The sequence below is a fragment of the Drosophila navojoa genome, chromosome 2 (assembly GCF_054131105.1).
Source record: "Drosophila navojoa isolate 15081-1374.11 chromosome 2, UAZ_NAV_1.0, whole genome shotgun sequence".
Taxonomy (NCBI): Eukaryota; Metazoa; Arthropoda; class Insecta; order Diptera; family Drosophilidae; genus Drosophila; species Drosophila navojoa.
In genome coordinates this window covers 2,079,066-2,105,444 of record NC_142890.1, presented here as the reverse complement: position 1 = coordinate 2,105,444, position 26,379 = coordinate 2,079,066, and the positions used below count along the sequence as shown (strand labels likewise).

The 26,379-nt window shown below is 36.7% G+C and overlaps 1 protein-coding gene across 2 annotated transcripts in view; it reads left to right on the top strand.

The window, feature by feature from the left end:
• The first annotated feature begins 17,269 nt into the window (after positions 1-17,269).
• Eip93F (Ecdysone-induced protein 93F) overlaps positions 17,270-26,379 on the top strand; it is a 77,004-nt gene continuing 67,894 nt past the window's right edge. The window contains exon 1 of one of the 2 annotated variants that reach the window (XM_089256604.1): positions 17,270-18,782. The gene's annotated coding sequence lies outside the window, so the exon portion shown is untranslated. The remainder of the gene's footprint in view (positions 18,783-26,379) is intronic. The other variant, XM_030391153.2, reaches the window with a different exon arrangement.

The window sequence follows — 26,379 nt, the reverse complement described above, 5'->3', positions numbered from 1 at the left end:
ACTTCCACTTCCGCTAAGCACTTCACACCCACTGTGGCTGCTGCTGCTGTGGCAGGAAACGTGAATTTATCGCTGCGAAAGCTAACTCTGCCCAGCGGGCCATCAAAACAGGAGCCGCAACGACTTTGCCACGCTGCAAATGGCTCGCAATGATTTTCCCCGATTTTCCTGCACGTCCCGGCGATAAAATTCTGTTGAATTCTCGTTTTGGACACTTTTTCCCATTTTCTTTTTTAGTATATTCCCCATCGATAACCAACTAATATATAGTTGAAGTTTCACTGCAGCCAATTGATTCGAGCAAAGTGCAAGGCGAGACAGATACATATATAAAGCACATTTATAGAAAATGATTTACTTTAGAGGTCTTACAAATGGTTAAGAGCTGCACGTAGCACGAATCGAAAATAAATATGAGCTACAAGTGGGTGAATATTGCCAGTTGAGGCAAAGTATTTCGATTTCATTTTAAATTTAATGAGTTTTTAAAGCGACTTACATTGTATGGGAAATTATTTGGTATCGACTTTATTGAGCTCTAGCTTATAATCTATAAATTATGTAGGAAAAGCGAATGAATTTATAAGATTTTGCATGGTAAACTGGAAAATGGATCTGGTAGCGCTCGAATTCGGATAGATTAGAATGTTCTTATAGTCAATATACCCCATACATATATTTGCAATGGTTTCAGGCTATAAAAATCGAATGACCGCACAGACAGCTAACACCAGACAGCAATTACAACAACAACAACACAAGCAACAATAAAACAGCATCAAAATAATGCAACTATATGCAGTTACAATAACTGGTTCTATTTATTGGATACTATTTTTTTTCTCCTTTTTTTCACAATTTATTCTCACTTGAATTGTTGTTATTGTCGGCTTTGTTGCCATTTTTGTGCAATAGCCTTGAATGGTTTTATTTATTTATTTAGTTTTCATATTAATTAGCATAATTTGTTAATGTGAGAACAGCACAAAATGCTTAATCGAACATTAAGAAAAACTTTTTTAAGTGCTCATAGACAAAATGCAATAAACATTTTTATTATAATTAGAAAATGCAAATATTGCTATAAAAGTAGAATCATAAAGATCGGTATACGATTTGGAAAGATGAAATGGATAAACTATTAGTTATATGAAAGAAGTATACAAATTTTAGAATTATAGAAAGTGTATAACAAAATCTAAGTACAAATTGTTGAAACTCTAGCTCTACAATGTAGAAGATAGAAATGTATAACAATCGATAACATGAAAACGTTACAAGTTATCGATTTTTTGAAAATAAAACTTGATCTACGCGTATTATACAATGAGCTATACAAAACTACAAGTCTCTAGCTTTTATAGGTTCCGAGATCGATGCGTTCAAAGTATGCAAAGTAAGTTCGCTTTCTATAGAGCAACTAAAAGTCGTTCAGTTTGCCTTATACAACTGTGAGGCAGCAGGCTAACCTGTGAACTTGTCTTTTAATGAGCCGACTGCAGCAGGCGTAGTGCATCATCAAATTTTGTTGCACTATTAAAGTGTTGAGCCGTTTATGCTAATGCTTCTCCAAGAGTTATGAGCGAATCATAAATTTTATGTTGACCTTTTGCCTAATGTCTGAACTTTGGCTACGACAGTGTTTGTTGTGCTGCCTCTGCCGAAACATGAGATCTCAATTGAAATGATAGCTGTTGTTGCTGCTGCTGCTGCTGCTGTTGTTGTTGTTGTTGTTGCTGTGTGCAACTGGAGCTGCATTAGGAAAGGTCAGTGCCATCGCCGCTTGTCGCTTGTGCCACAAATGCATCAAAACGCGCTTTTTGTCGGTCTCTGCGTCAACGGCGGCGTCGTGGTCGTTTGCTGTCGGGCTTAGGGACAGGAACTCTGATCGGGCAAGAGCAGGGCAAAGAGGTAGAGGCAGCGGCATAGTGGCGGACGCAATGGCAGAGGCAGAGGCAGAGGCTGGCGCTGGGCTTCGTTTCGCGCTTACTTGCTTTTAATTCTTGCATTGCGTTTCAAGTTGCAGGGCACTCAAACTCAACACACACACACAAGCACGCACGCACTCACACGCACACACACACACAGCCACTGACAGGCCGTTGTATATAGTTTAATGCAGCTGCAGCTGCAGCAAATGCAACTGCAACTGCCGCAGCAGCAGCAGCAGCAGCAGCGGCGCACAAAAAAACGCGCAACTCATTTAAAAATGCCAACGTCCATCAACGAGGATCGCCGAAGATGGCAGAATTTGTTGTCGTTTCGCTTTTTTGTCAAATTGTTTTGCTGAATTTTCTTGAGAACTTTTGCATTGTATTGCATTATATGTAGCCCCATTGCTATTATAGTTGTTGTTGTTGTTGCTGCTGCTGCTGCAGTTTGTGCTGCTGCTGCTGCTGTTGCACTCAGGCCAGAGCGAGATGTCCGAGGAAGTGGGCACATGGAGACGACAATGAACTGTTTTGTTTTTGTTTTGTTTGAGTTGGTTCAGTTTGGTTTGACTAGGGATCTGTTGGTTTTATTTATTTTTTTTTTTTGTGAGCTAAAAGAGCAGCAAAGAACCAAAAAAAAAAAAAAAATATATATATATATATATGTATATTACAACAATGTAAATGCAGTATTATTTGCCTTATGAAAGTATTCGTAAATCTGAGCATAACATTCCTTTCATATATTCTTGATATTATATTAAATTATTGTTTCTTATTTCTTATTTATATATCATATTTATTTGATATTATATGGCATTTTATATGATTTTATTTATTTTTTTATTTTTATGTATATTATTAATATATTTACAATTTATTAATATAATTATAATTATTATTTATATTTATTTATTAATTATTTATAATTATTTATTAATATATTTATAATTTTTTAGTAATAAATATGAGCAAATATGAAAATTGACATTTTTTTACTATTTATATTTCCTTTAAAATATAAAGTACATTTATTTATTTATGTTTTATTTTTAAAATTTATATATCTTTTTTTAAATGATAATTTTTAAATTTTAATTTTTGTATGCACATTTTATATTAATATTTTTAATATTATTATTTTAAAATATATTATATTGAACATGGTTTTCTTATTTAATAATATATTTTTTATATATTTTTAACCTATTTATAATTTGAAAACTCTTGAACCATTTTCCATTACTCTTATTATTATTCACATTTTTGTATGTACATTTTATATTGATATTTTTTACTATATATTAAAATTTATATTATTCAACATTGTTTTCTCATTTAATTTGATTATGTTATTTATACTTTATTTTAAACTTATTTATTCTTTGAAAGCTCTTGAATTATTTTTCGTTACTCTTATTATTATTTAACTTTATGCATAGGTTTTCATTTGCTGGCTATAGTTATATATTTTATTTAATTTCATGTGTTACTATATGCAACAGCTTTAAATTGACATTCTTCACATTACAATTATTATATTGCAACTTCGCTTGACAGATTGCCAATTGCAGATTCGCGCAGTTTACGTCATTTACCTTTAAGCCCAACTTCAACGAACAGTCAAAAACAAAAGTAAAAAAAAAAGTTAATTATTCATAATTCGCTGCAGAGCTTTTCATTAAAATTAACTGAATTCCCTTGCTGCAGCTAAAATAAAATTCCATAAAAAGCAAAGCAAAAATAAAATAAAATAAAAATTGATAATCAAAAGCATTAATTCGAGTACCCTTTAATAACTGTAAAGCTGGAGAGCCGTAATATTAAATCCCTTTATTTATATTATTACCTTTCGGAAAGAGCTGACTCAAGTTTTTAAATAAGATATACAAACTTAGACAAAGCCTAGCATTCCATGCCTCGAGACCTACTGCAAAAAGTTTATCTACATCTTCTGTGCGCCGGCAAAGTGCACGCGAAAAGTTAATGTACTCCTCGCCGCTTGACATTTGCCTTAACAGAATTTCGCAACATAATTTGCGCTAATTGAAATGAGAAATGCAAAAAAAAAAAACTGAAGAAAAATGTGCACAGCGAAAATGAAAAAATCCAAATGAAAAGCGAAATGAAAATTATTTAATTTTCATATTTCATTTCAGCGAGGCTGAATTGAATTTGCAATCAAATGATAGCAAAAAGCTGCGCATTTTTTTTGTTGCACTTTTAATTAACATTTGCCAAGGCTAAGCAGCGTCTTATGTTGCCTTGCAACCTTGTTGACAGTTGTGCCACATGTGGCAGGTATGTATGTGTGTGTGGCAAGCTTGATAATAGCATTAAATGCTCACTTTGCTAGCCACAAGTCAACAGGAGTTGCAACAAAGCAACCAAATTGCACTTAAGTGAAAGCTGCTTGTGGCAACAAAAAGGACACACACACAGAGAGTGAGAGAGGGAGGGAGAGAGAGGGACAGCGCTTGTGGTCCTGTTTGGCACATATTCAGCAGTCGCTGCTGCTGCTGCTGCTGCTGCCTTCTGTCTGCCATTTTTAGAACTTTTGGCTAACATTTTTGTGCTGCACACACACACACACACACACATGCTGCATGCAGCTTAGGCGCCACATGTTGCACATACAGGCATGCCAGCTGCCAGGCTAATTTGATTATGTGCCCAACTAACCGCAGGCGACAAAAGCAACAACGACAGTCATAACAATACCTAAATCGAAAATTGCATGACACTTTCCTTTTCATTAAACACACACAGATACAGAAAGGGAGAGAGCGAGAGAGAAAGAGAGGGAGACAGACAGACAGAGGTAGGCAGCGCATAAGCTGCATTTGCCTAGCCAACTGCCTGTCTGGTCTCTGCTAGCAACTGCATACGTAATGTGCAACAACAATAACACGCACACACACATATATATATATACACTCACTCACACACACATACAGCAGCAACTGCCACCCAACTGTTGTTAGATGCAACCAACTGGATACGGGATTAGAGGCTGTGGCTGTGCAACTGCATGCTGCAGCACTCTGCAATTCACTCAAATATGCAACAACAACAACAACAACAAACCACAAATTTAATAGACTGTGTGTGTGTGTGTGTGTGTTTGTTGTCGTTGCGAATTTAGTTCAGGGTCAGTTATGCGGCTCGTTTTTGGCCACTGTTTAGATGGCCAATTTGTCTACGTATGTGTGTGTGTTTATCTATCTGCCAGCCTGCCTGCCAATGTGTGTGTGTGTGTGCGTGTCTGGCTATTTTGGCTGCATACATTTCGTGTGTGTCTGGCATTCGCTGCATGATTTATGCATAACGCATACGCCATGTGGTGCGCATAATTAACACAGAGTTTATCTAATTTGTGTGTTAAGTACATGTTGTATTAGTCAAATGGCTATTAATTGATTTTGGATTTTTTGCTGTGTGTTTTTTAGAGTTTTTTTTCACAGCTTTTTAGTTAGATGTTAATGAGATTTTTTTAGTTTAAGTTAACAGTTGAAACTTGTTTGAAAATAATTGTACATAATTCATTATAAGTTTTTTTTTTTCGAAATTATATATTAAAATTATAAATATATATTTTTTTTTAGTTTTTCTAAGAGTATTTCTTAGAGCTCTAGAATTCTTTGGTTAATATTTGTAGCCGTATTTTATATGAGACATATTTTAATCGAGAATTTTAGTATTTTTTTTCTCAATTTATTTATTTTTTTAATTTTTTAAGTGCTCATTCTGGCTAATTTAATAAATAACATATAGGATTTACTAGTTTACTTAAGATAATATTTTGAATTATTTTATTTTTAATTTAAGAGTGATCTACAGACCTTGCAGCATCTAGAACTCTCTTCAAAATCTTTGGTATTTATTCACGAACTCATTATATATTTTATAAACTATATTTTCAACTCATGTATTATCTTAATAGTTTCTTTGTAAGTCAGTTTACCTTAGATGCCCCCACCTACGCGCTGCACTTTGTGCTAAAATATGTAGTTACATGGCTTGGAGCAAACGCTGTTCTATTTCTCATTAAAATAGACTTTTTGCCAGTCCACCGACTGCCGATGCAGGTGCTCGCTTTAATTGCATGCTGCAGCATTCCCTCGAGCCAGCTCTCGCTCTGGCTCTGGCCATCTTTCACTCCGTTCGCTGCCAAAACAAATTGTGAGAAAAAGCCTAGTAACAAAAAAATTTATAAAAAAAAATGTAAAGTAAAATACATCAAAAAAAGAAAACATTACACAAAATGTGCGTGCTACATAAATTAAAACCTATGCTTCAGTGGCTCCCCCAGACAGAGATAACTGCGCGCTGAGAGCGAGATAGCAATAGCGGCATACTTCACTTCACTCAACTCAACTCAACTCAGCTCTGCGGATCGCTCTCTGATGCGATCTGCTCTCATTCTATTCCAGTCGATTCCATATTTTATGTCAAGTCCGCGCTTCTTTTTTTGCGTTTTTGCTTTTTACATTTTCCAGCATGTTTTGCATTGAATTCGGGTTTAAAATTCTGTTTATTGCTGTTGTTGCTGGCGAAGTCGCTGCCGCTGCTGCTGCCACTGCGGCTGCTGCTGCTGCTGCTGCTGTTGCATCGCATATTCGTCAATTTTTTGCAGCAAGTGGCTGCCATCTTGATTATGTTGTAGTTCCCGTTGTTGTTGTTGCTGTTCTTATTATTATTACTGCGCCCTAGCGCTGCAGCAGCAACACCAACAATGATGTAGATGACGACGATGATGATGATGATGATGGTAATGGTGATGATGATGGCGTGTTTGCTGTAATTTGCGCTACGTAAAACGTTCAAAAATGCAACAACGAACTGCAGCAGCAGCAGCAGCAGCAGCCGCAGAAGCGGGCAGCAAAAAGCAACAAAAAATAAGCGCTCTAAATGAAGGGAATTGAGCGCTGCGATCGTTGACGCTGCCAGCGTCTCGCTTGCCGTCGACGTCGCTGCTTCTGCAAAAAGGGCAAAATACGAAAAACCTTGAGGACGGTCAGTAACCGACAACCGCCAGCCCAGAAAAAAATTTGTATGAGCAGCAAACGAAATTTTTTTTGTTTAATATACACTGCCTGCGGGTATATGAACTAATATATGCTATTATTATTTTGCCAAAAATAAAAGCTTTGCTTGAAAGCACTGTAGCTAAAAGGCAAGGCATATGAATGTGCTTTACTTTTCCAATTAGATTCCTATTGACAAAGCTTAAGTTTACATTTCTTATTGGTTTCTCACTCTCACTGTTCTTTGCTTTGCTTGCCTTGGAAATTGAAATTTGGAAGTTGGAACTTGGAAACTGGAACTTGGAACTCCCAGAGCTTTCACTGTATATGAGAGAGTTATGGTATGCTCACATATAGATGCATATATTAATCAACAACAAAATTCATAATTCATAATTTTGATTCTCATTGACTTTAATTATGAGTGTCGTTCTATCGAATTGATTTCTCCTTGAGTTAGAGTATGCGCCAATCGACGTGTCAATGATAATTTTGCCTGCGCTCGTTTTACATTTATTTTGGTTGCTCTTTCTGCTGCGTTTTTATTCGCTTTTTCGTTTACTTTTTTTTTTTTCGTACAGTCAAATTGCGCATTTTTGGCTTTGGGGTGGAGCCTCTCTCTGAATGCGTTCTGCTGGCAGCGCTTCTGCCTTTTGTTGCTGCTGCTGCCCGGTTTTGGGTGAGGTCGTGGTCGTTGCCGGTTTTACTTACTTTTGTTGTTTATTTTGTGTGTGTGTGTGTGTGTGTGTGTGTGTCTGTGCATTTTTTGTGTGTGCTTTTTTTTTTTTTGTATATTTTGCGTCATCAGCAACGAGAATTGCACTTGAAAACTCAACTGGCGTGGTTGGCTGCCGACGTCGACGTCGGGACCGACGTCAACGTCATCATTGTGGACTTTAAGTGGTTTTGGGTGTGCTTGTCTCGCATGCGTGTACTCCTATCTCTATCTCTCGCTCTCCGCGTGTGTGTGTGTGTGTGTGTGCGTGCGTGTGTATTAGTGGACCCCATGCGGTTAATTTATGCCCGCTTGCAATTTTGGCAGACAGTGAAAAAATATTTTTGGTCTTGTTGCTGCTCGGAGCTGCTGCAGTCAGTTTCATTTTTAGAACTTTGGCAAACCGGTTTTTTAGGTTGCGGCTTTCGATTTTATTTGTAGTCGGCGCATTAACTGGTTATTTTTATTTTCGTTGCTGTTGTTGATGTTGCTGTTGCTGCAGTTGTTGCTATTGCTGTAGTTGTTGTTGTTGCTGGCAGTTGCTGCAGTTGATAAATCTCGGCGCGACGTTGTCATAAATTTGCATTGGGCCATGCCATTGGCCCTGACATTTTCTAAGGCTTCCTTGCCCGCCAGATCTCGTTGTTATTGCCAAGCGGCAGCCAATGCAATTAATCACAGCCAAATGCACAGAACGAGCATGTGAAATGACAAACAGACTGACTAACTGACACACAGACAGACAGAGAGACAGACAGACGGACGGAGAGATGCTGAAGTTGTAGTAATTCATTTTATTTTTTTGAGCCAACTAATCCACAATTCGACATCGATTCGAATTGCATTACATTCATTTTCGCCACACACACACATGTTAGAGTAGGAACAGGAGGAGGAGGAGGACGTGGCGGTAAGTGTAGGGCGGCATGCCTGTGGTAACAATTTGGTTGACTCTGCCAGGGTATATCATATTTAGCCAAGTCAAGTCAAGCGCAGCAAGCTAGACTCTGCCTCCGAGTATCTCAGTCTCACTCCCAGCCTCCTTAGCTATCACAAAACTGATTATTTTTAACAGCATCACTATCGTCAATGGCAACCCAAGAGCAGCTCAACCAGATGGTTATACATACATACATACATACATATATGCCAGACTCAAGCGGCTATATTGAATTATTCAATCAGCTTGCAAATGATCCAGTGGCAAATTTTCAATTTCACTTTATGATAAGTTGTATAGGAAAATTAATTGGTTTCAAAATATAATTTCGAAATTTATGTAAAATATTATGTTAAATATTACGAATATTATATAATAAACAAAATAATAAAAAATATAAAAATTTGCTGTTTGTATTTTCAACTTTGTAATATAGTTACTATATTATAAATATTTTTTTAAATTTTAATTATTATGTTAAATATTATTAAATTTAAATATTATGTTAAATATTACGAATATTATATAATAAACAAAATAATAAAAAATATAAAATTTTGCTGTTTGTATTTTTAATTTTGTAATATAGTTATATTATAAATATATATATAGTATATTATAAATATTTTTTTAAAATTTTAATTATAAAATTGTAATATTTTTATTAATTTTAATTAGCAAATTTTAAATTTTTTTTTATTATTTTTTATATTTTTATTTACTAATTTATTTAGTTTTTTTATACAATTATATATACTCTGTGATATATTTAGTTTTGTAGTGTATTTCGGCTTCCGTTATTTTTCTGCATCTTTATTTCGCCGCTGAGCTTTTTCTGCCGTTCTCTTTGCGCCATGTAATTTGATTTTCTAAAAAGTTTCCGATTTCTAGTGAATTTTGTTGCTGTTGAGAATCGACAGCTTGGGTTATTGTGGTTAATTTCTTTTAAATTATTTTTGCAGTTGCGTTTATAGGAAATACGCTTATCAAAAAAGAAGAAGCAGAAGAAGGAAAAGACAACAAAACCAGCGACAGCTGCTGACTGTCAACCACGGCAGACACACACACACATACACTCGCCCAATGCATGTGTGTGAGTGCGCGCTTAAGTACTCGTTGTCGTATCTTGCACTTTATGCATGACTCAAAATTGAAATTCAAAACGAACTTGACAAAATTAAAAGAAAGAAGCTTCATTCATGCACGCATACACAGACACTAAGCAAACAGCTACAACACCAACAACAACAACAACAACACACGCATGACAGACAAGCCATTTGGCTAGTCAGTCAGTCAGTCATTCAGACAGACAGTCAGTCAGTCAGTCAGTCAGTCAACCAGCGCCCTCAATGCACGCTTTATGCAACGACAACGACAACGATGACGACGTCGACGGCGGCGGCGGCGGTGGCGGCAGCGGCAGCGGCAGCGACAACAACGTCAAAAGCAACAGCAACAGCAGCGAACGCAGCCAAAAAGTTCATTGAACCTGGCCCAGTGCGAATTCGGTTGTCGTAGGTTAGGGACGACCGACAGACCAAGCGACCAGGCGACGCTTCGCAGCGACCGACTGCTGCCCGTCCAGGGGCCTGGACAGGGGGCATGTGACGCTGTCGTCGACGCTGGCTCTGTGCAAATACAAATACAAATACGCTGCCGCCGCCGCTGCCTCTGTCGCTGCCTTTGCTGTAGCTGCTGCTGCTGCCAAGTGTGACGAAAAATATACAAAACAAAATACAAAAACAGCAACAACAACAACAACAGCAACAGCAACAATAACAGCAGCAATAAGAGTAATAACAGCAGCAAGAAGCGTATTCAAAATAATAATGAAAATCGGTTGTTGGCTCAGTTCATGGCATACCATATGGAGCAGCGCAGCAGGAGCAGCAGAAGCAGAGGGCGAGTGACCGCTGCTGCTGCTGCTGCTGTTGTTGTTGTTGTTGTCTCTGGCCTTTCAGTTGTCTCTGTGTTGTGTTGGTCATGGACGCCATTTCACATTTGTTGTTGTCTTTTTTTATTTTGGTGAATCATGTGCGATAAAGAAAAAATATACTATAAACAAATACTTATGTATGAGTTGTGTGTATATCAATTTGCTGTAAATGAGCGTGTGTGTGTGTGTGTGTGTGTGTGGACTGCGTGGACTTCAAATCAGAAGCCACAAAATACAAAATGCTTGCAGCTTTGTCGCTCGCTCGCTCATCAGAAAATAACAGCTTTTCGCATGTAATGAGGTTTTTGAACTTGACTCTTTCTCTCTTTGGCGCGCTCTTCGTGCGAAGAGTGCAGAGGCCAAAGCTAGTGCTAGTGCAAGTGCAAGTGAATTGGAGTTAACCGTTAGACTTGAGCAGCAAATGCTTTTCGGCAATCGAGGAGCTTTAGCTTATGCTGCGAGCTGTAGAGAGGGAGAGAGAGAGAGGGAGACAGTAGCTTATGTGAATTCTTGAATTTCGCTTTCTTTGTTTATCGTATGCATAACGAATCTTGATAGCTTTGCACACAGATTCCAAACATATCAAAACGGAAGTGAGAATAAACGAAAAGCAAAGCAGATAAATGTTTATCAAAAAGAGAGGAATGCGTCAGCTTTTATCTTTTTCGAATTTTTCATTCAGTACGTGAACTGTGGAAAGTGAATTTTTATATGTAGTTGCTGATAAAAAGACAGCTAAGCAATTGTAGACAATGTAATAAATCCTATATGATATTATCTGTCTAATTTGCATTGTTTAAAATTTCGTATTTCAAATGTAATTGACATTTAATTAGTCATAAAATTGCGCTAAAATATTTAACTGTCGTCTTTAATCTCCAAGCTTTTTGCTTCCTACACTTCAGTAATTATTCACTAATGTTCAATAATGGCTTTAAATAGCAATCAATGCCAATTTGAGTGCACATTTCACTAAATATGCAAATCTGCTACAAGTTCAGCGACCAAAAATACACATACACAGACATACACATACACATACGTATACGTAATTTTAATTGAAATCGTAAATGGTCGGAAAACACTTTCGCTCTCTGCTTCATTGATATCTAAAACTAAACATCTTAAACGGCCAGCGCCCAATAACGACCCCCAAATGCAACAAAACGCGTGCAACACAAACATGTTCGCACTCTCGTGTGTTTGTGTGTGTGTGTGTGTGTGTGTGCTTGTGTGAGTGTGCGTGCTAGTGTGTGTGTGCTCGTGCATTCATCTGTTTTGTATTTGGCAGGCAGCCAAATCAAATTTCGAGATATGACCTTACACACAATATGTGTGTATGTATGTTGCCGGCGTGCAGCAGCAGCAACAACAACAGCAACAGCACGGCCTAAACATGGCAACGATTTCCGCGTGGCTGCTGCGTCCATTAGAAATGAATTTGCTGCCGTTGTTGTTGCTGCTGTTGCTGCTGCTGTTGTTGTTGTTGTTGTTGCTGCTGCAGATGTTGCTTGTTGACATTGACATTGGTTAAACGGCAATTTGTGCGTGTATATTTGGACATGTTTTGGCGTCTGTGTGTGTGCTGTGTGTGTGTTTGCTGTGTGTGTGCCGTATGCTAATGGAAATGTATTTTTAACACATGCTGCAAACTGTTTCATTGGGCTAAGCTGCGGCTGACATCATTAGCATGGCCCTTTTACTGACCTACAATGCAACACGTTTGGGAGTGAAGTCAACTTTTTCAATTGTGCTTATCAGGCAAAAGCCGTTATTTCTATAAATGTGCAGTATGCGTGTGTGTGTATGAGTGTGTGTGTTGCGTATCTTATCAATTGCCGCCTTAATCAACACTTCAGCTTTCTTATCGACTTTTCGCAACGAAAATTAAAACGTAATAAGGCAACAGCGCAAATGCAATGCAATAAGAAGAGCAACAAAACAGGCAAAAAAAAAAAACATTTAAAAGTATTTATATGTATGCACAATAAACACACACACACACACATGAGTGATGGTGTGTGCGTGTGCACAGTGTGCCTGACCAAGGCCAAGCAATTTTGTATTGCTCTCGAGTTCCTTGGCCTCTCAGCAATCTGTGTTGCTGTTGCTGTTGTTGTTGTTGTTGCTGTTGCTGTTGATTCTTGGTCATTGGCTTTGGCTGCTGCTGCTGCTGTCGCTTCTTCTTCTTTTCAGTCGCGTCTGCTTATTTGTTGATTTCATTTTGGTTTATTTGCTTTGCTTGTTTTCATTTACTTTTACTTTAAACAGCCTAGAGAGAATCGTATTTTGTATATATGTATGTATGTATGTATGTAGTGCCATTGCCTTGGGCAGCTGTATAAGGCTCTTATAGAGCAGATATGTGGGCGTCGAGATATGCGTATATTGAGTGTCTATAATTTGTGCTATATATTCGAGCAAAAGCAGCTAATTGAAATAGGTGTTTATTTCGTAGATAATTTTGGAATGTCTATCAAACTTTCTTATGGAGTCTTTTCAGTATATATAGACATACATATAATAGATCTATGTACATTTTAATAAAATATTTAAGAACTTACTTCAATATACAAAGCAGTATACTCATATTCTATAGACATAATGAGTCTTAAGTTATAGCAGATATAGAGTACATACATATATATGAATTTATCATCATCTTTAATTATTTATTTATAGATTTACCTCAGATAAAAGAGTATATTTTTTAAGTGGAATGCCTGTTGGTCGATTGTATGCATATTTATTTTTGAGAATGTTTATAACTCACTTAGTGGATCACAGTTGAAAGAGAATTCATATTAACATACAATCCGCGATTTCTGAGTGATATTCCATGTATGCTCTTGTACATACGTATTTCCTTCAGCGAACTGTTTATTCTCTTTGTCATTAGTTAACATTAGTCAATTAGTTAACATTAGATGCTATTGGGGCTGTAATTGAATAATTATTTGCAGCACATTCGTTCTGAAATGTTGTCCAGGTGTCGCCAATTATTACGGCTTAAGTTTGATCTTTATCTGAGTTAAGTGTGCATTTAATTTCGCTCATTATTTATGGTGGTCAATCCTCAGTTTCCGTGTGTGTGTATGTGTGTTTGCTTCCGCTGGCTGTAGTTCCGTTTGCCAAATGATGTCCCAGGCGCTGCTTAGAACGGATGCAATCCACTTCCTGACTGGGCGCTCATTTGGGCCAATCAGCAATCAGACCATCATCAGCCAGCCCAGCCATGGGAAGTGCGTAATTTCACGAATTAATTGCAAAAAATGAGAAAAAGAAGACGAAGAAGAAGAAGCGAAGAGATTGAAGGAAAAAAAAAAAACAATCTTAGCTAAATTATGCATTCCAAAATGCTGCAAAGATATTAAGAGTGCAAAACCCACCCCATTAGTGTGTATGTGTGTGTGTGTGTGTGTGTGTGAGTGCATGCATTTCTTTGCCTTGGCTTTGAGCGTTGCATCGTTATGGCAGCAGTGCTGCCCATTTAGCCTTTTTACGGATAGATTTGTCCCTGTCAAATGAAACGAAATGAACTTTTATACGTTCCTTGAGTAGTTTTTGTTTTCTCCTTCATATAGGAATTTTGCTAGCTGAAATTTATAAAGCTTCTTTTGGAACCTATCGAATCTGAATAGAAACTAATATTTCTTAACATATTTATTTTAAGCTTTTATGGTAAATTGCTATAGCAATCTTATAGCAAATTTTTTATTTTAAAATATATTAATTTTGAGTTAGGAATTTTTATATATGTTTTATATATTTTAAATTTTTCATCTTAAAATTAAACCTTCCCTAAAATATATTTTTTCTTTAATTTTTAAGTTAAAAAAAAAAACAAAAAAAAATAAATAAAGTAAAATAAAATTTTTAAGTAATGTAAAATTTTAAATTTTAGTTTTTAATTTATAAAAAATGTTAAATTTAAATAATATAAACTTTTTTGCTTTTGAAAATTTTTTTTTGTTTTGTCTCTTATATGTATCTTAATATAAATTAAATAATATTTTGATCCAAACTTGATTTTTTTTACATTCTTATTGTCACATTTTTAATTTAAAAATAATGTATATAATTTTTTAAAATTTTGTTGATTTTTCTTTAAGTTACTGTCAATTGAAAACAACTTTTACTTATAACTTTTTTCATATATTGATCAGAAGTTGTCAGCTCTGAATTGCAGTAGCGTACTTTGAGTTCATTTTTATACATATGTACATACATATAGTATATATATACGTATATACGTGTCTGTGTGAGTGCATCATGCACCCCTTTGATTGTTTACATTTCGACAGGCCGTCGCATTTTAATTTTAGAATATATTTTTGGGTCTGGATTTCACAGCTCAGCTTACAATGTGCAATGCGTTTCATTATATCTGTGTGTGCATGCGTGTGTGTGTGAGTGCATTTGTTGCCTGCTGCATTTTTCATTATGCAAAAAATTGCATCTTACTTGTTTTTTGTGCATTCGCTTCGACTTTTTTTTTGGGTACTTTATTCTTTTTTTTTTTCCGAAATGCATTCAACATAATTGCACGTTTGCTTTTGTGTGCATAGGCAAGGGTACGATCGAAGGGGTATACGAAGGGGATTCAGTTACTCAAGGGGCTAAGGGGGAAAAATGCATTTTGCACTAGGGTGGTTTTTATGGGTTTTACTCTTTTATTTTTTTTTTTTGTATTTTTTGGCACTTTTTAACGCCTTTTTCGGGGAGCTCGCTCGTATTTGCTTACGTGGTTTTCATTTTAATTGCTTCTCAACAGATTTTTATGCACAAATATGCATATGTATACACTTATACATGTACATTATTATATATATTTTTTATGAGTTTTTTTTTTTTGTGCTGCTGCTTTTTACATGTTGTTGTCGATTTTATCTCTTGTAAATACTGCAATTATGTGTGTTCCTCTTTGGCGACATTTCTCGTATGTTTTTTTGTACTCGAAACCCATTGAGAATGTCGTATGCAGGGTATATTGGTTTTTGTAGTAGGTGTGGCCAAGATATATGTATAAATAAAGGTACTGATGTGTCTTATATTCATGTTTATAAACATGTTTATCCATAGGAGAAGTTATATCCTATTCGTTTTCCCATTTTCCTAGTTTACTTATGCACAGACCTATTTATTCACATAATGTTTTGTGCGTTTTTAAAACATGCTGGGTACTTTCTAGTCGTACATTCACACTTACTTGTTTTTTTTTTTTTTTTTTTTTTTTTTTGCTGGTTTATGCTTTTATATCGCTCAACACGGAAGTCGACGACTTGAATGGTCAGAGGACACGAATTAAAAGCGAGTTTGTTTTGAAATGTATTTCCCTTCTGTATCTTGTTAAATTCATTGTGTGTCTGCAAGGGTCTTATCTTCATATATATATAATGATCATCAATGATGTTGAATTTACGAATTTAATTTTATATCTAGGATTACAGATTAAATTTAAAGCATTTAGCTTACCTGAACTCGAAGATCCATCTGTATTAAGAGATGAAATCACTCACATATGGCATATACTTCCACTAACTATCTTTACTCTCTATATATGTAGATTAATAACGATTCACAAAAATCATTCCTCATTAGCTGCTAATAATAACCAATGTCAGCTTGACTCAAGGCTTGCTTTAGCTCAAAACCTCGTTTCAACCAGTATCATATAGCCAAACATTTATACACACACATCTATACATAAGTACATGTATGTATGTATACGCCTCCATCACCTTCGCCACTTCAAATGCCAGTTCTTGACTATGCAAGGCCCAAGGTCAAAGAGTCGCCGTTAACAAATGTAAATGCAATTAAAAAATCAACAAATATTTCGCTTATTAGAAAAGCATTAAAGTCGTAAAAAAATAGCAAAAAAAAATGGTTAAACAATTACTATATTTATTATACACGAATTTTGTTACAAGCATGCAAACAAAAATAAACAAAATAATAATAAAAAAAAAAAAACAAAAATGAAAAAAACATTTACAACGAAATTTTCGCATTAATTGAGAGACCTTGAAACCGAGTCACGACTAAATTCAGGCAGAGACCCAGTCCCAGCCCCAGCCACAGTCACAGCTAGACTGCAACTCCCCCCCACTCCACGTCCCCCTCCACTGTCAATCTATCTCACTCTCGCACACAGAGTCGAGAGTCCATAATTCGCTGTGCCGAAAATTCTCAAAAGTATTTTTATTTTCGCCTCTTTATTTATTTATTTTTTTTTTTCGTCTACAATGACATGCAATTGAGTCGCTGCAAGCCGAGTCGAATTCGCCGTCCGTCTGTCGTCCGGCTGGGCGAATTATTATAATTTCAGTTGCTCTCGCGCGCGCTCGACATTCGCACAAACCGTTGCACACTCAAAAAAAAAAAAAAAAAAAAAAAAAAAAAACCAAGCAAAAAACGACAACAACAACAAACAACTAAAAGTGCATGTGCAACGGGCGCGCGTTGTCGGAGTCGCCAGTTGCATTTCGAGCGGTGAGTGAGCGTCTCCGTCTTCGTCTCCAGCGCTAAACAAAGCGTTGCCTGTCGCCGTCGTCGCCGTCGCCGTCGTCGCAGTTTCGGACTTGTTTTCGCAACCGAAAAAGAACTGTTGAAAAATTACAAAATGGAGAGCAAAATGCACAAAATGTATTAAGCGAAAAAAAGCTAAAAAAAAAAAAATAACGAAAAAAACAACAACAACAAAAATTGCAAAAAAAAACGCACTCAGAGCGCGTTTTGGTTCTGAGTGCATTTAGCGCTGAGCGCTGAGACAGCTGTGTGTGCGTGTGTGTGTGCGTGTGTTTACACACACTAATGCAGCGCCAAGTGCAATTAAAAACACACTGACACTGGCCTTCCCCGCCTGCAGTCGCTCAGCAGTCGCTCTCGCGCTCTTTAGCCAGGAGGAGATGACAAATTTTTTTTTTCATTGCGCTCCCAGTTGATTCTAGCCACCATTTTCTTTACATTTTTTTTGTTTGCTCTCTGCACTGCGAGTGTGTGTCTGTGTGTGTGTGTGAGTTTGAGTTTTTTTTAACCAATTTCGCTTTTAACGTTTTTTTGCCGGCTGCCATGAATGAAGCGCACCAATACATTGACAACAGCAGCTAGCCGGCTGCTACCTCCCACTTGGCCAGGGTCTCGCTCTCTCTCTCTCTCTCTCCCTCTCTAGCTTCCTCTCTGTTGCTCTCTAGCTCTCTGTCTAGCTCTCGCTAACGCGCTGACACTGCCACTGCAATTTTTTCTCAACACACTCACACACACACACACATGCACACAGTTGTAACTTGAGCGGTTTGTTCTCAGCCAAGGCAAATGCATGCGAACTGCGAAACTTTTCTTAGACCTTTACAACGCAGCATTGTGGCTGGCTCTTTGTCATGTGCGTGTGTGTGTGCGTGTGTGTGTGTGAGTGATTGTGATTGTGAGTGTGAGTGTGTGGAGAGCAGCACGCCGCTGCACTCATTCTGCCGCCGCTCAGTTGGGCTCCAGCTCATAGTCAAAGTGCCGGGCAGCTCAGCTGGATGGCAGCTTTATTGTCGGTCGTTTCGAACGGTTCGGTACGCTTTTGCCTTAGCTTCGGATTGTCGTTGTAAGCGCAGCGCAGCGCAGCAGCAACAGCAGCAGCAGCAGCAGCAGCAGCAGTAGCAGCGACGTCAGCGTCAACGGCATCGTCTGCGTCGACGTCGGCGTCGTCGTCGTCGTCATATTAGTCGATTTTGTTGTTTACGTATTAGTAAAGTTGTCTGCGCTTGTTGTTAGTGTCGGTGTTTGTTTGTTGTTGACGTTGGTCGCGGTGCGAAATTTTTATTTATTTTCTGCTGCTGCTACCAACACACACACACACACGCATACACACACACATACACATACGTACATGTGTATCAGTGTTCGTCTGCTCTCATCTATGCCTGTGTGTGTGTAAGAGTGCATTGCATGTGCTTCCTCTTCGCTAGCCCAAAGACTAGCAAAACAGTTGACGAGCGTTTCGCTTGTGATAACAAATTTGTATTTCCTCCCATCGAAGCCCAAATCAAAAATCAATCAAACAAAAAATCTCTGCTGAAGTATATATCCATATATATTAATGACAATTCAAGTGCTGTGACTCTAAGAATTTAAGAAACAACAAAAAAATCCCACAATTGTATTAATAACAAAACATTTTTTTATATTGAAACGTGCGCGAAATACGCAAATAACTGAAAACTATTGCAACACACTGAAAGTAAGTAAAATTGTATATTAATAATAAATACATTTACATATCAATTGAATTTACATTTTTGTCTTAACATTTTCACAAATTTAACATGTCAGCGTTTGTGTGTATGTGTGTGTTTGAGTGAGTGCATTCTATATGCTTTGTAAAAACCGCAACACGAGTTACCCGCATTCACACATACACACTCATACTTGCACTATCGCACACTCGAAAAGGTCAAGAATATTCCATGAACACTAAAAACAATGCTGTAAAAAATATGCACATTTTTTTGACAAAAACTTTTTGCTGTTAATAAATTGTATTATACTCTTGTAATTTTTCATTTTTTTTTTATTGATTTTCATGTGAAACGCACATTTTTTGCTCTCTCTGTAATTTTGCCGTAAATCTCTCTCCCTTTGTCAGTTCTACTCAAAATGCAAGAGATTTGTTTTCAGCACTTTTTCACCATATTTTTTGCTGCTGTTCCGAATTCTTTTCGAGTTGTGAAATTAGTTCGATAGGAATGTGGGAGGGAGTATAAGTATAAGTATAAGTATAAGTATAAGTATAAGTATAAGTATAAGTATAAGTATAAGTATAAGTATAAGTATAAGTATAAGTATAAGTATAAGTATAAGTATAAGTATAAGTATAAGTATAAGTATAAGTATAAGTATAAGTATAAGTATAAGTATAAGTATAAGTATAAGTATAAGTATAAGTATAAGTATAAGTATAAGTATAAGTATAAGTATAAGTATAAGTATAAGTATAAGTATAAGTATAAGTATAAGTATAAGTATAAGTATAAGTATAAGTATAAGTATAAGTATAAGTATAAGTATAAGTATAAGTATAAGTATAAGTATAAGTATAAGTATAAGTATAAGTATAAGTATAAGTATAAGTATAAGTATAAGTATAAGTATAAGTATAAGTATAAGTATAAGTATAAGTATAAGTATAAGTATAAGTATAAGTATAAGTATAAGTATAAGTATAAGTATAAGTATAAGTATAAGTATAAGTATAAGTATAAGTATAAGTATAAGTATAAGTATAAGTTGAAGTTGGAGTATAACATTAATAAATTTTCAATTGTTTACTTTTTCGAAATTTCGTTTTGGTTCTTTAACCTAACCTCAACAAAATTTTCCGTAAGAGCTGGCGAAATAAATAAGACGCGAAGCCCGACAAGTGCACGCCATATTTGCTTGTACACACATACACCACACACACACACACACACAAACTCAACAATGGGCATCAAATGCACAATTATCAATATGGGCAGCTTTTGACAAAATGTTGCCGTTGTTGTTGTTGTTTTTGCTGCTGCTGCTGCCGTTGAATGCGTCTCAATGCACAAAATATATAGAAGTAAAATAAAAAGAAATTCACGGAAATCTTTATTTGCAATTTATGCACAAATGTCGCCTCAAATTTATTGTGTTGAATTCATAAAAAAAAATATAGAAATGGAAATGGAAAAAAATTAGAATAATAAAGATTTCTAATTAATGCGCTTCTAATTTCAACGCGCTGACAGACGGAAGCATTTGCTCGAATGGATTCTCTTTGTTTGATTTGCAGCAAATCGCATTTTGATTTCGCATAATTCATTCGCTGACACTGAACACGGCCGAAGCTGAAAAACAAAACAATGAATCAGCCAGGTGGACGACGCCCACGCGCGACAATTTATCGCAATTCATTTCTCGTATATATGACATACATATACTATGTATATAAATTCTTGCCACGTGTCCTTGCTCTATGTGTGTGTGTGTGTGTGTGTGTGCGGCAACAACAAGTTTGTGTTAAGTTGAATTGAAATTTAATTTCATGTTTGGCAAATTGATTTGAGCTGCCGCTTGGCAGCCGCTGCTTGGGCCATTAGACAGCCATTAGTCATGGCATGGAAGCAAAAGCCAAATGCCGCTGGCATGCTGGCGAATCTGCCAGGATTAGCATTAGAGCAGAGCCAGAGCGGCAGCAACTTTAGCCAGCATGCAACATACAATCATCTGTTGGCTGCCCGTCCATACCCCTGTCTAACAGTCCGTCTGTCTGTCTGTCTGTTTGTCTCCCTGTCTGTGTGTGTGTGTGTGTGTGTGTGTGTGTGTGGCACGTAAGAAAAACGAGTTATTGGAACAGGTTCATGACCTTGACCATCAACACAGCGGCAAGGCAAGTCAGCGCGGCAATTGCAACGTCTGCGTTGCATATGGCTCTCAATGGCAGACAAAGGAAGTTGCTGCTGCTGTAGCTGCTCCGACTGAGCTTGCATTTGCATTGCCATTGTTCGTGTGATTGGATTAGAAGTGCTCAACGACAGCAGCAGCAGTGGCTGTGGCTGTGGCAGGGGCAGTGGCAGTGGCAGTGGCATACTGGCAACAAGTCTCACAAGCCATTGTTGCTTATGCAACAACTTGCCGCACAGGCAACGAGCAGCGAGCTACATGCAACAGGCAACAGTCAGCCACGAGGCACAGTCGTCACATGCATCCCATTGCTGACTCAGTGTGAGTCACTAAACCAAAGTTTAGCCAATTTCTGTTCGCTTCTTCTTACTTTTTTGGGGCACATTATACATTTATGTGACAAGAGTGCTCTAGCTATTATACACGTAAACGAGTTGTTTGGCTTGTAGATACCCTGTATAGCCTTTCACAGACAATCTGATTTCGTTGACTGGCTATCAGATACCCTGTAAAAAAGGGTGCTCCGTGCAGGCAACTTTGATAGCTTTATTCTCTTATCTATATAAATATTTGAGCTGAGTTCTTGAAAATCTTGTATTATTCTGAAAAATGAGTTATTTTTTCAGTTCAAGATTAAAATTCCAGATTATGGGATAGAACTATATCGTTGTATAAGCTAAGTCCAGCAACTTGATCTACAAAACCTTAGAGTAAATCCGAAATCCGAATATACTTATAATAATTATAGTTATAATGCAAGCTAGTAACGATATCAAAGGAACAATTATGTCCGCTGTGTTCATGCTCTAACAGAATAAAGAAGAGAATCAGCGATATACAGAAGATTGAACCAATGTCGACTCAGTTGGTTAAACAATATTAGGAATAAAGAGCACAGAAACTGGAATATAGTAGACAAGCTGCAGATATACTCTCTATAATTATACAAGTATATACCAATGTACCACATAAAGTCTTATTTCTGTTGAACTATATCGATAACATATAAATATAATTCTGTAGAACACAATTTTCCTTAGTATAAGTACAGAGTGCATCAGGCCTCGTGCGTGATTCATTGAAGCTAAAGTGGAAATCGGACTGTGTAAATAGGCGTTTAGCATGTTAAAGCTAAGAGCGGCGCACTTGCGTTTATCAAATTTAAATATATGCAGAAAAAAAAGCAAAAATTAGAAAATAGAAAACTAGAAATGGAAAATGCATTCAAAATCAATTGCTTCATTCAAATTGGCTGCGCTTTGGCTGCAGTCAAAGAGCCAACAGAAAAGCGAGCTACAGTTGGCACACTCTGTCTCTGTCTCTCCTACCTTATCTATCTCTTTTGCTTTTTTCACTCCCTCTCTCTCTCTCCCTTTCACACTCTTTCTGGCTAACTACAAAAGCGTAGCGCATAAAATAAACTGTTGCTGCAGCGCTGCAGCAGGAGTTGGGTGTTATATCGCATTTTTTCAGCTTCTTCTTCTGCTTCTACTCTAGTTTTTTTTTCGTATTTTGCTTTTATTTTATTTCTTCAAATTTTTTCTTTTTTTTTTTTTTTTGTTCTGGTGGTTCGGGGATGTTGGAAGGCCAGAGACCCAAACACTGGAAGCATTCCAGGTATATAGGAAAGTGCAACAGGCAGTTGTTTTTGTATAGTAGTTTGTGCAACGCCCAGCCCCTAACCCCACTCCCACCCAATGTGTGGGTGGTGGGCGGTGCGTGGTGCTGCTGGGCTTTGGTTTGGCTATGTGGCAAACTTTTTCGCCGATGTTTTTCTTTTGCAGCGTGTGGAGCAGAGAAGCACGCAAAAAAAAAAAAAAAAACAAATGGGTTTTAATTTAACTTTGGCCATGCGACAGCAAATGCAAAATCCACGTAGTTTGCATAAGAAAGACAATGACAATTCGCATTGAAGAGGCAACAGGTGCAGCTGAAACTTGCATAAAACTGCTAAAACTTATTTGCACACTTTCAATAAACTAAAAATAAAAAAAAAAATAATAGGAAAATAGAAAAATAAATAAATTCAGTACAGTCGGCGTGTGCGTTATCTGGCTAAATGGCATTCGCGTCTATTGCCGTAGCTGGCGCGCAGCTTTTGTTGCCGAAAAGCAAACTCGATATTTGCCACATGCACAATTGTATAAATAATATTGAATGCATCGGTTTTTGCCCCACAGTGCCACAGTGTCCTTAGGCTTATCAATGACAAAAATTGCAAACAAACAAAAAAACAATACAACAAGTTAATGTCAATAGCAATTCAACTGCTCGCGCTGGCCAATGCAAATACAAATGTTGCTTAAAATTATAAAAATAAATAGTAGAGAACAAAAAAAAGGTTAGAAATATTCGAAATATTTTCACAGCAGATATGCGTTTTCAATTTAAATTCAGTTTTATATAAAATGAAAGGGTAGTGTAGGTAGATCAGTCAATATGCCACGATTAGATACAGAGTGCGAAAATATTGTACAATAATTTAATGAAATTTTAATAATATATGGTTTCAATATTTTGAAATTATTGTGCAAAAATTTGATGAAAATTAAAAAAGACTCTAAATAATTTTAGTATTTTAAAACTAATCTAAATTACTTAGATTTTTACTTTTAAAAATTACGTTGAAAAAATAATTTTAAAATATTGTATTATTTACTTATTTTGTAAAATTTAAAATAATGTTTTTTTAATTAAAAAAAATTTTGAAATATTGAGAAAAAAATGATATATATATATATGTATTTTTTTATACCCTGAACCCATTGAAAATGGGAAATCAGGGTATAATGGTTTTGTTAAAATGTATGTAACAGGCAGAAGGAGGCGTGGCAGACCCCACAAAGTATATATATTCTTGATCAGGGCGACGAGTTGAGTCGATTTGGCCCTGTCCGTCTGTCTGTCTGTCCGTCCGTCCGTCCGTCCGTCCGTCCGTCCGTCCGTCTGTCCGTATGTATGAACGCGTCGATCTCAGAAGATATAAGAGCTAGAGACTTCAACTTTTTTTTTAAATGTCCGTATATATCGCGCGCATATCGAGTTTATCACTAAAAAACGATAACTCATTCCGATACTTTTTTATCGATAAAAACCCTTATCGAAGATCAGTTAAAAAATTATATCTCCTACATCTTTCAGGCTAGAGTCTCCAAATTTAAAATGTATATTAAGATGAATTTTATACAATTTCGGTTTTTGTTAAAATTTACCCCCACCCCTAAATCCACCCCCTCACCCTCAACTTTGTAAAAGTCGTATATCAAATACTAGTGACTTGTGCTTCGGTATACACATACATTTTAACATTATGATTACGTTCTGAAAGTTTCATTTCGATCGTACGTCTAGAAATTAAATTATTCAACAAATAAGTTCTGATTATATTGCCAACACTGCAGCGCAACCCAAGCGCAATCGCCTGTATATGTGCTCGTGTGTGTGTGTGCTTGTGTTTGTTTGCTGCCTGTGTGTGTGTGTGCTTGTGTTTGTTTGTTTGCGAATGTGTGTGTGCGTGTGTATGTGCGAATTATTATTGAAATATCAGTTGCTCGAAGGGTTCAGGGTATCTCGTAGTCGAGCAGTCTCGACTAGAGCTTTCTTACTTGTTTTTTTTATGAACATAAATTGCATAATAAATATTTTTATTCTCCACTTTTATATAATTTAGAAATCCTATATCTATAAAAGTGTATTAAGCCAACGACTTTTCTATTAAACCTTCCACTTTTTGTTGTTGTTTCATTTATGCCCAATTGATGAGCACTCGCTGTTGTTGTTGTTGTGTGCTCCATCAGTGTTGCATGTTGAGTGCAACAAGCTTTTGTTCAAACACTCACTCAACGCGTCATTGACAAGTTTTCAATTGATTTCGCTTGGCCCTTAAATATTTTACAGAATATTTGAAAATCCAAAATTGAAGTTGATTTGATATATTGCATAATTGGCAGTCATTTGTGAACGCAAAAAGCTTAAAGCCTTGGCTAAATGATAGAGCAAAAGTTTTTTAATCAACGGAAATTTGATAAAAATCACTTTAGGCTATAAAACGTATCATGTGATCCACTCTATGTGTGCGCCAGCTGAGTCATCTCAGTGTCTGACCGAGCAGCAAGGTTTGGCCTATTTGTCGAATCATATACAAACGAAAATCCAAGATAAACAAGGGAATATAGTGCTGATACCCTGGAAAGGTGGTCTATAAATGGGATTTGATGTTTAACTTGGGCATGGCTAGGTGTCAAGGAACCTCGAAATATGTTTGTATGAGTGATTGGGGTCGGTAGTGCAGAGACCTCATGGATAGCCTGAGCTCTAGCTGAGTATACCACTGTCCTGTAAGAGACTTTTTAATAAACTTTATAGTTTATAAATAATATATAAATATATATATAAATTTATATAAAAATAAAAATCTTAGGCAGTAAAACGTTTGTTGTAGCTATTCATTAATTTTGGTCTATGTGCGAGTTATAGAGGTTTCTGCTTTATAAACTAGACAATTTAAAGACTAGGATCTATCTGCCTAGCTATGCCCACATTCACTTTAGACTGGTTACAACTGAAAGATAAGCTAAAGATAATCTTTACCTAACGCCCGCTTTTATGAACCTTAACCTTTTATCGCTCCTTAAACAAATTAGTTCTTAGAATATCTTGTTATAACATATCTATATGTGTATATTTTGGCTATATACACCCCTCTCTCACACTCATTGTGTCTCTTTTGCTCTCGCCGTGTTAGCCTTCTCGCTCACACTTGGCTCAATTCAGCCATGTGACATTTTGTGCGGCGGCAATTAAATGCATGGCACTCACTGTGCAGCCGCCCTCTCAGCTCCCCCCCCCCCCCGCCCTCAACCCTTGCTGGCAAATAGTTCCAATTGCGGCTGCATGTTTTTTGACGATACACACACACACATACACACACACATATGTGGATACACATGCACACTTGTATTGACGTTTGGTTGGCGACAATTGATTTTTGTTACGTTTTCGTTTATTTTCATTAGTTGTTGTTGTGGTTGTTGCTGTTTTTTGTGGACATTTCTTGTTGTTGTTGTTGTTGTTGATTTTTTTTTGCTTTTTTTTTTAGCAATTTAGTTCGTTTGCTTTCTGGCACTGACGCCAATGTCGTTTGCTGTTATTTAGACAACTGCTGAAAAATATTTTCATGCCCCTCTCGGCCGCCCGCTAGATCGGGCCAAACACGCGCTGCAGCTCTTGTTGTTGTTGTTGTAGCTCTTCATAATTTTTGTTGTTTCCTGTTGTATGCTTTGTTGTTGCTGTTAGAAACTGCATGCGAAGTTTTTTCTGGCTGCTTGACTCAATTTCGTCTTATCTAAATTTTGTGTGTTTTATTTTATTTTTCGTTGCACTTTTCTATTTTTCTTTTACTATATTTGAGA